We start from the raw sequence: 18,794 nt of genomic DNA on the forward strand, positions 1-18,794 counted from the left end.
TTAACATGATAAAAGCCATGTATGACAAACCCACAGCCAATATTATTCTCAATGGTGAAAAATTGAAAGCCTTCGCTTTAAGATCAGGAACAAGACAAGGATGTCCCCTCTCACCACTGCTCTTCAACATTATACTGGAAGTCCTAGCCAGAGCAGTAAGACAGGAAAAAGACATACAAGGAATCCAACTAGGAAAAGAAGAAGTAAAATCATCACTATTTGAAGACGATATGATAATATACATAGAAAACCCAGAAAACTCCACAAAAAAAACCAATCAAAACAATCAACCAGTTCAGTAAAGTAGCAGGATACAAAATCAACACTCAAAAATCAGTAGCCTTTCTATAAACAACCAACCAATCTGAAGAAGAAGAAATCAAGAAAACCAACCTTTTTATAACTGAAACAAAAAAAAATCAAATATTTGGGAATAAATCTAATGAAAGAGGTGAAGGACCTACACAAAGAAAATTATAAAGCATTGTCAAAAGAAATAGAAGACACAAAGAAATGGAATGACATTCTCTGCTCATGGATTAGAAGAATTAACATTATAAAAATGGTCATCCTACCAAAAGTAACTTACAGATTCAATGCTATTACAATAAAAATCTCAATGATATTTTTCAAAGAAATAGAACAAATATTGATGAAATTCATATGGAGTCACAAAAAACCTCAAATATCCAAAGTTCTCCTGACTAAAACAAAGGACAATGGAGGTATTACATGCGCAGACTTCAAACTATACTACAAAGCCATAATAATTAAAACAGGGCCTCCCCGGTGGCGCAGCAGTTGAGCGCTGGGTGCAAAGCTGCCCGCAGCCTCTGCAGCACCGGTTCAATCCCTGGCCACTGGTGAGGGTCCCACGTGGCACACAGACCCTCCTGCCACACCCACTGCCCCCCTCAGCAGTGTACTAAGTCAGTCTGCCTGTTCTGCTCCCTGCTCTGGCTCTGGTGAATTCTCTCACCCTCCTGCACTTCTGACTGTACCCAGTGCTTGTATAAATAAATAAATATTCTAAAAAAAAAAAAAAGATTTAAAAAAATAATAATAATTAAAACAGCATGGTACTGGAACAAAAACAGATACACAGACCAATGGAACCAAATAGAAAGCCCAGAAATAAAACCACACATATATGGACAGGTAATCTTTGACAATGGAGCAAAGACTACACAAGGGAACAAAGACAGTTTGTTCAATAAATGGTGCTGGGAAAACTGGACCACCACATACAAAAGAATGAAACTAGACCACTACCTCACACCATGCACAAAAAATCAACTCAAAAATCACCTTTGAGACTAATATTGGCTATAGGTTTGTCATATGTAACTTTAATCATGTTAAGGTATGTTCCTTCTATCCCAATAAAAGAACTGAACATAAGACCTGAAACCATAAAAATCAGAGACATTCTTCAGGGGAGAGGGAAGGAGAGGGATTGAGATGGGGGTGGGAAAGGACAAGAGACTATGGTGATGGTGCACAGGTGAATTAGTGGTAGAAATTCTATGGGACTACACCTGAGAAAAGAAAGCAAACACTGTAAAAAAAAAAAAAAGAAAGAAAGAAAAAAAAATGATCAATGATGTAAAATTAAAAAAAGAAATAAATAAATCTTGGAAAAGTGAAAAAAAAGAATAGGCTTTCAGATTCATATTTCTCTCTTCCTCCCTTCCCATTGTCCTATGATAGTGCATTTCATTTCTATTTCTCAGCTTACAGTTTCACATATTTACATTTTTTCTGATTACAAATAAAATAGAGATATAATTAATGCCAGGAAAATATGAAAAGTCCCACTGGCTAGTATTAGGGGTACAAGACACCTCCACAGAGGTTTTCTGGCTCAAGATTGAAAAGAGATGATGTAGCAAGAGAAATTCTGCTCTTAATATCAACATCTGAAATCAGTATTGTACAGGGTTTTCTATTTTTCTGGTAACTGATAATACTATGCTAAGAATAGAATCCATGTCATTTTAACATAAAGGAAAACATAAACCAAGACCTCTCCCTGGAGTAACTCTTGGCAGGGACAGGAAGGGGAAGTCAGGCAATGGGTTGGGTGCCCCTGCATATGAATTAAGATTTGACCCATGTTAAAGGAACACTGCCCAAAATTGTTCCAAATCTATCAATTCTATGAGTTTATTTTTAAGGAACTTGTTAGCAGAGATAGCCCAGACCTGAGGAAGAGGGTCAGAGTTGTATGGCCCTGCTGCCTAATAAAAGGGACTTGGGGTTTTCCATGGTGCCCTAGGGAAAGTAAATGAGAGGCCCAAGCACCTGTGGGGTCCATCTACCCAAAGGGCTCAGACAGGCTTTTTCAATGTGCCCAAATTTGGCCTCTCATCACCTAGGGGTGGAAATAGAGGTCGATCAAGGCCCTATGAGCCTACTGAGCTCTATTACCATTACTTAAGGAATGCAAATTGTTTTGGGTTAAGTTCAGTGAGGGCCCTGGAGGGTGAGAAGCTCTGTTCTTACCCGAGTCCTTAACTTTCTAATGTAAGAAGAGTTGTTCATGGGGCCTCCCTGGTGGCACAAGGGGTTATGTGTCTGCATTATGAAGTTGTCCACAGTCACTGTAGCACGAGTTCGATCCTCAGCCAGGTTGCTGATTCCCTGGCGGGGGAGATACCCATACAGCACAGCATACCTCTGTTGTCTCACCCACTGCTCCCCTCAACAGTGTATTTCAGTAGATTCACCTTCTCTGCTCCCCACTCTGTCTCTGATGAATCTTCTCAACCCCCACCTCTAGCCTGCATCCCAGTTCTTGTATGCATAAATAAATAAATCTTTTTTTTTAAAAAAAAAGAAGAGTTTCTCAGGTCCTAAAATTATGACTTTTTCTCAATCAGAGAAGCCATTACTGCTCTTTTTTGATGCCCTAGGGAATGTAGTTTAAGGGTTTCATCCATGTGAGGTTCATCAGTGAATATGTCCTCTTTGTCTAAGAATCTTATCTTTTCTCTCAGAGTGAGGACAATTTAAGCCCTTCCCTGCCTGTCATGTGAGATCTCCCCTCCCTCCCTTGATGCCCCAGCTCCCTAAGTGCAGGATAAATATTCCTTTTCCATTTCATTATTCTTTGGCATTTACAAATGCAAATATTCTCCATGTGTAAGTTATGAAATTGATTGTTTTTCCTTTGCTCACATGTCTGATGTTTTGATGATTCAAGAACCCAGAAGGATGAACCAGAAAGTTTCTACTAGGATCTACCTAGAGTTGTGCTAAAAAAAATAAATGCTTTGCTCAACTCTGTTCTGTAATCAGGCTTCACACAACTTTAATAATTGATGGAGCTGAAATTACATTTGAAATCTTAATTGCAAAATACTCTGGGAAATGTAACAGCACTTTCCCAGCCTCTACAATAATTGAATGAGGTTGGAATGGATGATAGTGGGGTTCCAAAGATTTTATGTTCCTCAGGATGTACTTTACTTTGGAGTCAATAAGAGTCTGTACTCCCCAAATTACAGATAATATACTAGTCATATATAGCTGCAATAAGGTGGGGTAACAAATATCTCCAAATAGCCCCATGCCCTTAACAACAGACATCTCTGTTCTAAGCCTTACGTCTGTAGTTCTGCTGAGTGGTTGTAACTTGGGTTACTCTGTTCTATATCTTTAGTTTGAGGCCCAGGCTGAAAAGGTAGCAGTACAAGGAAGGAACACTTCCCATAGCAGATCCAGCAGTGTGACAGGACTGCTGAACCTTACAAAAAAGGGAAGACTCTCCCTATTATAAGAGAAGGAAACTCTCTCTGGTGGATTCACATCCTGAATGCTAGAGAAAGAAAACAGTGCCTCCCACATCGAAGAGAAGAACTAGGAAGCAAACGCAAACCACAAACTACCTTCAGGGCCAGATCAACCCTCAAGAGATCAGAATGTGGAAATTAGGACAAGAGACAGAGCCTGGGAATCCTATGGGAAAAGGAGCTTGGGAGAGGCTTGGGAACACATCCTTTGGCTAATACCCTACCCCGTATCACCCCTGTTTATTTCCCTGCTATTCTCCCATTCATTCATATGATAAAATAGGCACTGAGCCGGTGTGTACCAGATAGCAGACTGATATTGGAGAGTCCATAAGAAGCAAGATGGTCATGGTCCCTGAAGTGTGGCATCTGAGACAGACAAATTATGGGACAATCCCAGTAGTGTAGTCAAGGTACACAGAAATACTGGTCACAGGAGGGACATCCCACCCAGACTGAGAAAATGAGTGAGAAGTAAGGAGAAAAAGGAAGACCATTCCAGGCAAAGCAAAGTATGTGGAAGCCAGGAGCAGGGCTGAGAAGGGAGCATGGTGCGGGGGCACTGCTGTGAGAAGAGAGTAGCAGGGATACTTGAGAGGGAAGCTGGATCCCTCTCTGGAAGGGCTGAAGAATTACAAGAGGGCTGGCTGCCAGATCTCCACAGGGGTAGCAATTTCCAATGCTTTTTCTCAAGCCTGTTTATTTTGCCCTTCAAAAATTTTCTTAAGGAGTCACCAATAAATCTCTATTGTAGAATTTTAAAGACTCAGGTCCTGTTTGGAAGCACCAATATTTTTCTAAGGGAGCTTGGAACAAATCAACAGTTGTCTTTGATCCAATCTCATTTGAAAAGATAGAGCTGGATGTTCATTAAGACAGAGTGGGGATTTTTTTTGGAGGCGGAGCAACATGGCGGCGAGGAGACACTGCGAGTAAGATCTCCCATTAAAAAAAAGTTAATAGGGAGGAAAAGCGGCAGGTCCCAGTGAGAACTGGGACACGGAAGATAAACAGATGACTCCAGCAAACTACCCGAAGAAGAAAGTTTCCATAAAAGAGGACTAGAAGGAAGGAAAGCGCAGAACCCTGCTATCCTCCCCCACCCACAAAGTTGGCACTCTCCAACCAACAGAAAGGAGGGAAAACACAAACTAAAATGACCAACAAGAACAAATTACGCATCAAGTGGGACTGTGACTGGAAAGGAACTACCTCAGCCACCACACCCCATGAACTGGAGCTGTGGAGAACCCTGCAGGAATCGCCACGGAGGTGAGCGAACGGCTCCGGGCGCCATTAGAGAACAACAGAGACTCTGGAGACCTGCACACAGCCCCGGGCCAGCCGGTAAGCTTGCGCGGAAAAGAGGCGCGCTTCAAAAGCAAACGCGGATCGCGGCTGCCCAGGTACCCGCGCCTGCGACCTAGGCTTGTGGGGAGACACGCGGGGGCCCTCACTGACGTGAAAGTCCCTCACTGAGCAATCAGAAAACAGGAGCCCAGACACGGGAGCACGGTGCAAAAGGCGCCATTCGTGCGGCCACTGAACTGGGCTACAGCCCACGCCCTGGACCTGAGGGCTTTGGAACTGAGACCAGGGGCACGAAATTCGGGGTGTGGGTCCTCCACGTTGGTGGGGCACAAGGCAGACACAGCACCCCAAAGCCGTTGAGGTTTTCCCTACCATTCCCACTCTGTTCCCTGTCCCACGGGGTGAAAAAAACAGCTCCCCAAGAACAATAGGAGAGATCTCTGGCACCACCTAGCGACCAGAAAAAAAGTCACTAACACCCCATAGAACAGGGACCTTTCTTCAGAAAACACAGCTTGAAACCAGCAGAAGGCTCCTGGAGGAGCCCGTGGCCAGCTGGGAAGTTAGCCCACCCTAAGCCCCTTCAGACCAGCAGTCTGAGCCCACAGTGGGAGCGGGCACCCACAGCCGGGGCAGACCAGGCGCACAGAAGAGTGTACCTGAGACGGGACACGCAGGGAGTGCGCCCCGCACCGCCATTTTAGAACAGGGACATTTCTTCAGTAAAGACTGCCTGCAGAAGGCTCCCTCAAGAGCCAGAGGTGAGCGGGGAAGCTCGCCCACGCCAGGCGCCTTCTGGCCTGCAGTCCAAACACAGAGGGGGAGAGGGAACCCATCACCGGGGCAAACCAAGCACACAGGGGAGTGTGTCCCCACCTCGGCATTTTAGAACAGGGACCTTTCTTCAGTAAAGACTGCTTAAAACCTACAGATGGCTCCTGGAGGACCCAGAGGGGAGCAGAGAAGGCTCACCCAAGATGCTGGCCAGTCCCAGCAACACAGTGTCCCAATGCGTACGACAAATTAGAAAACAGACAGTAGGGAGTAGAAGAACCACATGCAACCTAACAACTCCTCAGGAAAAAAGCACACCACAAAAAGAAAACCACACCCCAGATTGCAACGACAGTAACTGGGAAGAACTTCTGACCTTCCAGAAAGAGAATTTAAAATTGCCGTGATTAAAAAAATAACAGAACTCATAAAGAAAAACAATGATCAGAAGAAGGAAATTGAGCCCCTAAAGAGAGAAAACAACGGTCAGAAGAATGAAATTGAGCCCCTAAAGAGGGAATCAAAAGAAACACAAGAGATCAAAGAATTAATGGAGGAACTAAAGAATTCTGGGAAAAGCAATGAAAGCAGAATAGATGAAATGGAAGAAAGAATAAGTACTCTTGAAGACACAGAAATAAAAAGAACCAAAACAGAAAAGGAAAGAGAAGTACCAAGGAAAAAGAACGAAGAAAGACTTTGGGAACTATCTGACTCCATGAGGAAAGGAAATATAAGAGTTATAGGAATTCCAGAAGGAGAGGAGAGAGATGTAGGAACAGAGAAAATATTCCAGGAGATAATTGAAGAGAACTTCCCAAATGTGAAGAAGGAGCTGAAAATTGATATACAAGAAGCAAGAAGAACACCAAACTTCCACGACGAAAGGAAAAATACAGCAAGATACATAATAGTAAAGCTCCCAAAAATCCAGGACAAGGAAAAAATAATGAAGCTGACAAGAGGGAAGAAACAGATAACATTCAAAGGAAAACCAATCAGGCTGACATCAGACTTCTCTGAAGAAACACTACAAGGGCAAGGAGAGAGTGGAGGGACATAGCCAACAGACTCCAAGAAAACAGATGCCAACCAAGAATACTCTATCCCGCAAAGCTCTCCTTCCTCTATGAAGAAAGAATAAGGACCTTCCCAGACAAACAGAAACTCTGGAATTTCATTACGACTAAACCCCCACTCCAAAAAATACTACAAGGAATGCTAAAGCCAGAACCTCAGAGGGACGAATACCAACGAAAGAAGGCAAAAAAAAAAAAAGTTATTAAAAATAAATAAATAAAATCAAAGGAAAGACAAACACAATGGCAAATACAGATGCTAACATGTCAATATTAACTCTAAATGTAAATGGACTAAACTCTTCAATAAAAAGACAAAGAGTTGCAGCCTGGATTAAGAAACAAAACCCAACCTTTTGCTGTCTCCAGGAAACACATTTAGCTACAAAAGATAAAAATAGGCTCAAAGTTAAAGGATGGAAAACAATCCTACAAGCAAATGAACCAATAAAGAAAGCAGGAACAGCTATACTTATATCAGATAAAACAGATTTCAAACTCAAAAAAATAAAAAGAGACCCCAATGGTCACTACATTATGATCAAGGGGACAATACTTAAAGAAGAAATAACACTCATTAACATATACTCACCAAACAAAGGAGCACCAAAATATATCAGACAACTGTTGTCCTCTCTGAAAACAGACATCAGAGAAAACACATACGTAGTGGGAGACTTCAACACACCACTATCAACAATGGATAGATCAACAAGACAAAAAATAAGCAAAGAAACTAAAGCTCTAAATAAGGACCTAGAGCATTTGGGCTTAACAGACATCTATAGAACACTAAACCCCAAAAAAACGGAGTACACATTTTTCTCAAGCGCACACGGATCATTCTCCAGGATAGATCACATACTGAGACACAAGACAAACATCAACAGATACACCAAGATTGAAATCATACCAACCATCTTTTCTGACCATGAAGGCATCAAACTAGAAATAAACCATAATAAGAAGGCAAGGAACTATGCTACCTCATGGAGATTAAAAACCACACTACTGGAAGACCACTGGACTAACGAGGAGATCAAAGAAGAAATTAAAAAATTCTTTGAATTGAATGACAAGGAGGACACCAATATCCTAAATGTATGGGATGCAGCAAAAGCAGTAATAAGAGGAAAATATATAGCAATAGAAGCTCACATCAAGAAACAAGAACTCAAAGAAACAACCTAATCTCGAAGCTCAAAGATCTAGAAAAAGAACAACAAAAAAACCCCAAAACCAGTAGAAGAAAAGAAATAATAAAAACCAAAGCAGAAATAAATGAAATTGAAACTAAAAAAACAATCCAAAAGATCAACGAAACCAAGAGCTGGTTCTTCGGAAAAAATCAATAAAATAGACAAACCCCTAGCCAGGCTCACAAAGGAAAAAAGGGAGAAAGCACAAATAAACAGGATCATAAATGAAAGAGGTGAAATCACAACGGACACAGCAGAAATCAAAAGAATAATCAGTAACTACTATGAACAGTTATATGGAAACAAGTTCAACAATCTAGAGGAGATGGACAAATTCCTACAACTCTACAATCACCCAAAGAAGATATCAGATAAAGAAGAAATAGAACACCTATTTAGATAAAGAGATTTATAAAGAACACCTATTTAGATAAAGAAGAAATAGAACACCTAAACAGACCAATTACAAGCAGCGAAATTGAAATGGTAATCAAAAACCTCCCCAAAAACAAAAGCCCAGGACCTGATGGATTTACAAATGAATTCTACCAAACATTCAGAGATGAATTAGTGCCTATCCTTCACACACTCTTCCAAAAAATTGAAAAGGAAGGGACAATACCAAACACATTCTATGAAGCCAACATTACACTAATACCAAAACTGAACAAGGACAACACAAAAAAGGAAAACTACAGGCCAATCTCCCTAATGAACACTGATGCAAAAATCCTCAGTAAAATTCTAGCTATCAGAATCCAACAATGTATCCATAAGATAATTCACCACGACCAAGTAGGATTCATTCCAGGGATACAAGGATGGTTTAACATCCGAAAATCAATCAACGTTATCCAACACATCAACAAAAAGAAATATAAAAACCATATGATAATATCAATAGATGCTGAGAAAGCTTTCGACAAAGTGAAACACCCATTCATGATAAAAGCCCTTGAAATTCTTGGGATACAAGGAACATACCTCAACATCATAAAGGCCATCTATGACAAGCCAACAGCCAGTATCATTCTCAATGGTGAAAAGCTGAAAGCAATTCCATTAAGATCTGGAACAAGACAAGGATGTCCACTCTCACCACTGCTTTTCAATATAATACTGGAAGTCCTAGCCAGAGCAATAAGACAAGAGAAAAACATACAAGGAATCCAAATAGGAAAACAAGAAGTCAAACTATCACTATTTGCAGATGATATGGTAATATACATAGAGAACCCAAAAACTCCACAGAAAAACTAATTCAACTCATCAATCAATTCAGTAAAGTGGCAGGATACAAAATCAACACGCAAAAGTCAGTAGCCTTCCTATACACAAACAATAAATCTGAAGAAGAAGAAATCAAAAAAACCACCCCTTTTATTATCGAAACAAAAAAAAATCAAATATTTGGGAATAAATCTAACAAAAGAGGTAAAGGACCTATACAAAGAAAACTATAAAACACTGTTAAAAGAAATAGAAGAAGACACAAAGAAATGGAAAGACATCCCCTGCTCATGGATTGGGAGAATAAACATTATTAAAATGGCCATCCTACCAAAAGCAATATACAGATTCAATGCTATTCCAATCAAAATTTCAACGTCATTCTTCAAAGAAATAGAACAATTATTGATGAAATTCATATGGAATCACAAAAAACCCCGAATAGCCAAAGCTCTCCTGAAAAAAAAAGAAGGGAATGGAGGCATCACACTCCCAGACTTCAAACTATACTACAAAGCCATAATCATCAAAACTGCATGGTGCTGGAACAAGAACAGACATACAGACCAATGGAATCGAATAGAAAATCCAGAAATAAACCCACAGATTTATGGTCAACGAATCTTTGACAAAGGAGCAAAGACTATGCATTGGAGCAAAGAAAGTTTGTTCAATAAATGGTGCTGGGAAAACTGGGTCACTACATGCAAAGAATGAAGCTTGACCACTACCTCACACCACACACAAAAATCAACTCAAAATGGATTAAAGAACTAGACATAAGACCTGAAACCATAAAATACATAGAAGGAAATATAGGCAAAACACTACGTGATATTCACATCAAAGACATCTTTACAGACATATCACGCAAAGCAGTGATAGTGAAGGCAAAGATAAACAGCTGGGACTACATCAAATTAAAGAGCTTCTGCACGGCAAAAGAGACAATAACAAAAACAAAGAGAAACCCCACCAACTGGGAGAACATTTTTGCACACAACACTAATGATAAAGGACTGATCACAAAAATCTGCAAAGAGCTGATGAGACTCAGCAACAACAAAGAAAATAATCCAGTCAAAAAATGGGCAGAAGAGCTAAAAAGAAACTTCTCTGAAGAGGAAATGCAAATGGCCAACAGGCATATGAAAAAATGTTCAACATCACTTGTCATCAGGGAAATACAAATCAAAACTACCATGAGATACCATCTTACACCAGTGAGAATGGCACATATTAAAAAAACTAGCAACAACAAATGTTGGCGAGGGTGTGGAGAAAAAGGAACTCTTCTGCACTGTTGGTGGGAGTGCAAACTGGTCCAACCACTATGGAGAGCTGTGTGGAGATTTCTGGACCTACTAAACATAGAGCCTCCATGATCCAGCAATTCCACTCCTAGGTATTTACCCAAAGGACACAGAAACATCAATTCCAAAGAACACCTGCACCCCTATGTTTATAGCAGCATTATTTACAATAGCTAAGCTTTGGAAACAGCCCAAATGCCCAAAAATAGATGACTGGATCAAGAAGATGTGGTACATATATACCATGGAATATTACTCAGCATTCAAAAAAGATAAACACATGCAATTTGCAGCAACATGGATGGCGCTGGAAGGGATCATGCTCAGCGAAATAAGCCAGAAAGAAAAAGAAAAATACCGGATGGTCTCACTCAGAGCAGGAATCTAGAAAACTTAAATAAGGGACCAGGAAAAAGAATAACTATAAGAAAGTGAAAATCAAAATCAACAAAAAACTATGAACCAGAGACACTTTTTGGGGGGTGGGGGGCGGGAGGGGAGGGATTGGGGTCAGAATGGGGGGGTTGCAATTGTATGGGGAATATAAAAATAAAATTTATTATAAAAAAAAGACAGAGTGGGAAACAACAACAACAGAAAATAATGAGTCAGAATTTTTCTTTGCTCCTTTGTACTTACTTAAGAAGGCATTTTTGAAAGAGGAGACTTCTGGTGTGATTTGGAGCTCTGGGGAAGGAATACCTGCCCCCTGGCAGGATGTCAATGACAATGGTGGCAGTAGTAACAGAAAGACCCAGAAGCAGATGGCAAAAACCCTTTGTGAATCCCACTGGGGGTCTCTCTCCTTCTGGAGCCACTGTTCCAAAATGGATGGGGGTAAAGGGTGTGCTCTCTTGCCCTCCCCATTGGGAGGAATATCAAAATTATCAATACACTATGGGTTGTGGTGATATAATATTGGGGTGAGGCAGGAGGCACCAGGGTGAAAGAATTCACCAGAGACAGAGTGGAGAATAGGAAAGGTGGGTTTATTGAAATACCCTGCAAGGGAGCAGGGGGTGAGATGGAAATATCTGTGTGGGTAGAAGGACTTGGGAGTCCCTTTTATAACCTGTTTTCATGGGCTTTTCATGACTGTGGATTCAGTCTCTGCTGGATGCTGTCTGCTGACATCCCGTTTCAGTGGACCTTCCCCACAGGAGATGGTCTGCCTGGTTCTGTTTGCTTGTTTCAGCGTTCCTGGTCATATGGACCTGTGGCCAGGTTCCCATGGCAACTTTATCGGTTTCCCTTTGTTTTCTATTGTGTGTCCCCCACCATTGTCCAGCTGAGCAAAGTGCAGAGACTTAAGTTTTAACTCTATTAAATGACACCCTACCGAGGGCTTTTACATACATGGCAAAAGAGTTTTGCCACACGCTCCCTCTCCTCTGTGCCCCTTGGAGACAGGCGCTGTGAGCATGCCGCTTATCCTCAGCTGTGTCCAGGCGGAGAGACAGGAGGACAAAGGCTGCCATGGAGTCTCTGCTTTTTTCACATAAGGGAAGCAGTAGAAGAACTTTAAGATGAGCCCATGAGCATGCTGTGGGTATCTGTTTTTCAGGCAGAGTTAAATCCAAGTCTAGATTTGTATTTTAGACAACGACCTACTCCCAGGGACAGAAAAAGTAGGTTTTGATCCTCCAAGAAGCAAGTGCACAAATGAACCCAAGTGAGACATGATGACAGCAGTGTGACATGACAGCTTGGGGAGGAAAAGGAGACCAGATTGCATAGACATTTCAGAGATGGCACTGAGGTTGAGGGCAAAAAATAGAACTAAGAAAGGAGTGGGCTGGTGGAACCCAGTTCTGCATGAAACTGTGGTCAGAGCTTATTTTGTAAAAAGTGGTCAAAACTTGTTGTGCAAAAGATTTACCTCAGGATTCCCCATTTCCCATTTATTCCTTCTCCCTCCTGCTCACTTCACAGAAACCCCTCCTGCTTACTTTATAGAGGCAGTGGGCTTGAATAGGGAAAACTAGTTGAAATAGGAATTAATAAATTGTTTTGAAAGTAGACTTCAGAATGCAAGTATAACTACTGGGGCACTGGCCTACCATGACCCTATGAAATCTGGACTTTCCGGTTCCCCCATGGATTACATGCTAAGCCCCAAAGATGAACATGTGACCCATAAGCAATAAGAACAGCCTGTATGCATGTACACCATGAACTCTACCTCCCTTCTGTCCGTGACCAGCCCTGACTTCTCCTTGCCTTTAAAGACCTGAGCCCCATCACGGGCAGGGAAATGGATCTGAGCCACACTCCTACCTCCTTGCTTGGCCTCACAATAAAGCTCTTTCCATGATAACCAAATCCGTGTAGCCCTGTCTGACTTTCTGTGCACACCAGACAGTAAGCACACAACTGTTACACATGTCCCCTGTGGGATGTTCTACGAGAACACCACTGTGCTCCCCCTCAGACCCCAAGGGTCTCCAACATGTCCTGCCACACTAGAGCCAAAACAGATCATCAGCTTCTGAACTGCCTCTTCATGCCAATATATAACAGGGAAGTTATTTTAAAACTCTTTCAAAATAATTCTTAAAGCTCACTACATATATCTTTATGTGCAAAGTTCACTTGGGCTAAATGGCCTTATCACTGACTTTGAGGCCATGACTTCTAACCCACAGGACTTCTAACTATCTTACAACATGAAAGAGAGATTTGCTGTACAATTAAGTGCCTGGGGTGGGTCAGTCAAATCATTACTGGCTCTAATTATCACTCCCATAGCTGCTAAATTCTTTACCTGCAACAAAGTAGGACTCCAGAGGTGGGAAATTCTTTCCTGCCTTTGGAAATGCCAAGGGAAAAAACCAAGGGATTAACTTCTAATATGAACTTTAGAAATCAAACCTATGCTATTTACAATCACAGGGTAAGCCAAAGGGACGCAACAGCAAACATGAAGAATAACTTAATGGAAAGTCAAAGATCTAATGTTGATTATATTTAGAAACTACCTCCTGTTACAACTTGGGTGTGTAAACTTGCAGGCAACAGCACACAACAGCAGAAGATAATAAAATGAAGGGGAAAGGAAGAGTAGGAAGAGGTCAAAGAGAGCATTTTTCACTTTCTCATGCAAAATTCATATAGGAACAGGGAAAGCTGAGTTATCGATCAGAAACATGGAGAAACATAATAGAGAGACAAGGAAGAGATGGCACAGGGAGCAGGTTAAGGTTCACAGAAGGTGCTGAGCAGAGAGCCAGGGTGATCTCCATTATCTTTTCAAAGGAATGATTAGGTGGACTCTGTAAAGGATAAAGAGCCTGCCCACCTTTTCTGAAAACAACCCACCTTACCAAACACTTCTCCTTCTTCCCCCAAGTTCATTATCTTAAATTCCAATCAGCATCAGTATAGGAGCAAACATCAGCATTTTAACAGTTGAGAAATGCACAGGGGTGTGTGGCCAATTCCCTAGTTAACCAGAAAGCATTCATTTTTAAAGGACATCACCCATAGGCCTGCAGGTGAAATCAGATTTCAGAGTCAGGGTGCTGGCAACTTTATACTTTTTCTTTTTTGTTTGTTTGTTTGTTTTTTAAAGATTTATTTATTTATTTATACAAGAAGCGGGGTACAGGCCAGATTCGCGGGAGGGTGAGAGGATTCACCAGAGACAGAGTGGGGAACAGAACTGGCAGACTGACGAAACACACTGCTGAGGGGAGCAGCTGGCACAACAGGAGAGGTCTGTTGCGCCACGTGGGACCCTCACCGGCCTACCGAGATGGAACTGGCGCTGCAGAGGCTGCGGACAGCTTCACAGCGTGGTGCTCAACTGCCTGCGCCACCAGGGGAGTCCCTATCCTTTTGTTTTGCATCCACACTTAGCCTACATGAAATGGAAAAGATGCCTGGTGAATCAAGTTAAATTCGAAGAAAAACATTTGAATGATGATTAAAAGTCACATCTCTGAGTTCACACCCCAGTGCCCCTGAAATAGGACAAAGTGATTTCCCAGGAGACTTGAGGCTAAAACTAAAGTGAAAAAAATTAGGACAGAAGGAGAAAGGAAAGAAAGCAAAAGGGAGAAAGCCCTGAATGCACCTTCACAAGAATTGAAGGCAGGGATGCATGTGGTTACCTGAGTTCAGATCTATGTCAAAAATCAAATGGTTGGGTCTCCCCTGGTGGCGCAGGCAGTTGAGCGCAGCGCTGTGAAGCTGTCTGCAGCCTCTGCAGTGTGAGTTCAATGCCGGCCGGCCAGCAAGGGTCCCACATGGTGAAGCAGACCTCTCCTGTCACACCCGCTGCTCCCCTCAGCAGTGTATTTCGTCAATCTGCCTGTTCTGTTCCCTGCTCTGCCTCTGGTGAATCCTCTCACCCTCCCACGCCTCTGGTCTATACCCTTAAACCAGAGACACACTATGGGGGGGGGGTGGGGAGAGAAGGGACTGGGGTCAAAATAAGAGGGGGTGCAATTGTATGGGGAATATAAAAAAATAAATCTTTAAAAAAATTATAAAAAAATTGAATGGTTTTTAAACTGTGAATGTTCTAATGAGAGACAACGTTTCACCCACACATGACAAATGACCATGATTTTCCTTCCTAGTGTGTTTGTATTTCTGCAAGGAATACAATTTTCTGTTTGGTCTATCCTATCAGCAGACAGAGAATAGTGTTGGAGAAGGAAATATGAGAACCAACCCCCAGACAATCCTGTGAGGAAGGTGACATAGCAGGGTGCATGCCATTGTCGCTGATCAAATGAGGTGCAGAACATAAATCAGTACGTATCCACATGGTATCTAGACGTCTATTTAGGGTTCTAAGGTTTCTGGTTTGGTGGGGGAGCCCTTCTGGCTATTGATTTGCCATATCATTGAATTTATCACCAAGATCTAAGGTTTTTCCTATTAGTGTGTCCAAATTCTTAAAATCCAGAAACTCTGATAATTGACAAAAATAGTTGTATGTTCTTACTTGCTTGTCAAGATTGGATGGAATATAACAGGAGTCCTGTGCTGAGATTAGAGCTGGAACAGATGGTACATAGTAGGCAGCATGTTAGTGACAGTGATAGGTGCTGCCACACTGTGGAGGGGCTCTCCAGAGCTAGTATACCATCAACATGGACCTGGCCATCCTAGAGCTGAAGTCTGCCTTTGCCTCACCCTGTGGACTTGGAGAAATTGTGACATATATATTATACATACATATATAAATATATATATATATATATATATATAATATCTTAACAGGGAAACTTGATACAGAATTTAAGGGAAGCCTCTATGCTATACTTGCAACTTTTCTGTAAATCTAAGGCCATTCTCAAACTAAGTTAGTATACTTTATTGAAATATTAGTGCAGAATCTTTGTTCTTGATGTGTTCTTTGAGGAAGCACTTCAAATACACATGGAGATAACCAGTAGGAAAGGTAAAGAGGGAAACAGTAAAATGTTTCAACTTACAGCCACATAAAAGCTAACAAAAAGTATATTACAATGTTGGGGTCTTGAAATGGAGGATGGAGTATATGGTGTGCCAGTAATGTGAAAGGTTTCACTTTTCCCTGTCTTATCCACTCCTAAAATCAAGTTACATAAAATTGATAAAATAGCAGCTTGCCTTCAGGTGTATTTCAAGAACAGGCAACATCATGGAAGGACTGATAATCACAACTTCCATTTGGGTTGCACTTGACAAATATAAAATACCCTCTCCCTTGCTATGTCACTTGATGTCTCAAAAATCCTATAAAATGGACAAGGCAGGGCCTCCCTGGTGGCTCAAGGAGTTAATTCTCAGCACTATGAAGCTATCTGCAGTCACTGCAGCACAAGTTAAATCGCTGGCCAGGGAGCTACCCACACGGCGCAGCAGACCTCTCCTGCCTTGCCTGCTTCTCCCTTCAGCAGTGTATTTCAGTCAATCCGCCTGTTCAGCTCCCCACTCTGTCTCTGGTGAATCCTCTCACACCCCTGCATCCCTGGCCTGAACCCCAGCACTTGTATGCATAAATAAAATAAATCTTTAAAAAAAAAATGGACCAGGCATGAAGCATGAACCTTATTTTATGGGTAAAGGAACAACTCATAGAGAGGTCAATTCCACTGCCAGGAAGCTTTGGACTCAGCTTCAGTCCTTTGATCCTTGGGCCCCTAAGGGGCCACTCTTCTCTCCATTCAGCTCCATCTTTGTGACCTGAACTACAGAGTCTACACTAACACGGGACGTGGGTTTCCCATGATGGAGCTGGTCCCAGGCAACAATGTCAACTTAGACTCTAGAGCCCCTGAAAGACATGAGTATTTCTCTTTTGCATTGGTGCTAAGTATTACTGAAATGACTTCAGGAACCACCTGATAGTCATTTGGCCTCTCCTGTCCATGGAGTTTGGGTTTGTACACGGGTGACATAGAGAGATTGGGTTAAGAATTATGGCTTTCCATGTGAGAGGCAGGGACCAAGCTGGTCCAGCTTTCTGTTTAGCTTTTCTTGATTTCTTCTGATTATATCTATTAAGCAATACTCTCTTGATTGCCAATAGGAATTCTATATCACTGTCCCTAGAAACACCCTATTTTATTAGTCATTTCCACAGATCACCATGAGTCAATACTCCTGGCTACCATTCCATCCTGGCTGCCCATTCTGGTAATCACTTCCATTTCCTTTGGAAAGTTAAGCAGACCACCTGCACTCGGTTATGTTGAGACCCTGGGGGCTGCCAGCACCAAGTATTAGGGATTAGCTCCAGCTTGGCCCCTGGAGAGTGAATCATACCACAGAGTAGGGACTCCTCCCCTCTCCAACCTTAAGGCAGGGTTCAAAGTCATTTGGAACCTCACTTGAGTCAATCTGACTTATTCCATTCAGCTGCTATTACAGAAGACCACAGGCTGGTGGCTTAGAAACAACAGAAATATATTTCTCATAGTTCTGGAGGCTGCAAGATGCTTGCATGATCTGATTCTGCTGAGGGCCATACATGATAGAAGGGAGGGAGGGAACTTTTGGGGGTCTCTGATAAGTGGTCTGATCTCATTCATGAGAGCTCTACACTACAAATATCACATTTGGCATTAGAATTTAACATATGAATCTTGGGAGACACATCCATTTGGTCTGCAGCACTCACAGTCACTGTAGGATGGCTGCCTTCCAGGCCAGCCCACTGCCATTTGCCTGAGAACAATTCTGCAGGACTCACCACAGGAGGGTGGGTACTCAGTCCGGGAAGGGATCTGGATAGGGAACCAAGAGGATCCACCACACTCTTGTTAGTCACCTTTGGTAAGCGCTAAGGAATCCATGCTCTGGCTTTGAAAACCTGTAAATAAAGGCAAAGAAGCAAAGCATTTATCCTTTCCTCTAAGAATTGCACCTTTGGATAATAAAAGAGTTAATGAAAGTAATATTCTTGTAACAGAAACATTCTAGCTAATGAAGTAAGAAAACTGGAAAACGCTAGCATATCATCATTTGTAACCCCCTAGTAAGTTAATCTAAATCGCACCAAAGCTGCTATCATTCGTAAAAAGAATGATAACCAGGCATTACAGGAGTAAGAACTAAGTAACCAGGAGTAAGAACTAAGACTTAGTTACTCATAAAGTATTCTTGTCAAAAAATTGACATGGGCCAGGCCACAGGGGCAGACTCCATTTTGTGAGCCCCAATATACAAATTAATTTGATTAGCCTTTAGTAAATATTTGTTGACTATTGAGCAAGTATGGATGGACCCTAGCGAAAGAATTTTTTTTTAAAGATTTATTTATTTATACAAGCACTGGGTACAGTCAGAGGCGCGGGAAGGTGAGAGAATTCACCAGAGCCAGAGCGGGGAGCAGAGCAGGCAGAAGGACCGAAGTACACTGCTGAGGGGAGCAGTGGGTGGCAGGAGAGGTCTGCGCGCCATGTGGGACCCTTGCCGGCAGCCGGGGATGGAACCAATGCTGAGGAGGCTGCGGGCAGCTTCGCAACCGAGCGCTCAACCGCTGCGCCACCAGGGAGGCCCGCAAAAGATTTTTTTTTAAAAAAAAGCATATCCCCGAACATATCATTTTATAGAGTTAAAAGCTAAAACTAGTTAAAAACTAAATACATACATATG

At 42.0% G+C, this 18,794-nt stretch overlaps 1 long non-coding RNA gene across 1 annotated transcript in view; it reads right to left on the reverse strand.

Moving 5' to 3' along the window:
• LOC119247611 (uncharacterized) overlaps positions 1–18,794 on the reverse strand; it is a 160,518-nt gene that overhangs the window by 66,189 nt on the left and 75,535 nt on the right. Inside the window, exon 2 of the long non-coding RNA XR_005125785.2 lies at positions 17,890–18,009. This is a non-coding gene — a long non-coding RNA (uncharacterized LOC119247611). The remainder of the gene's footprint in view (positions 1–17,889; positions 18,010–18,794) is intronic.

The sequence above is a fragment of the Talpa occidentalis genome, unplaced genomic scaffold, assembly GCF_014898055.3.
Source record: "Talpa occidentalis isolate TD23 unplaced genomic scaffold, MPIMG_talOcc4v2.1 talOcc4.16, whole genome shotgun sequence".
Taxonomy (NCBI): Eukaryota; Metazoa; Chordata; class Mammalia; order Eulipotyphla; family Talpidae; genus Talpa; species Talpa occidentalis.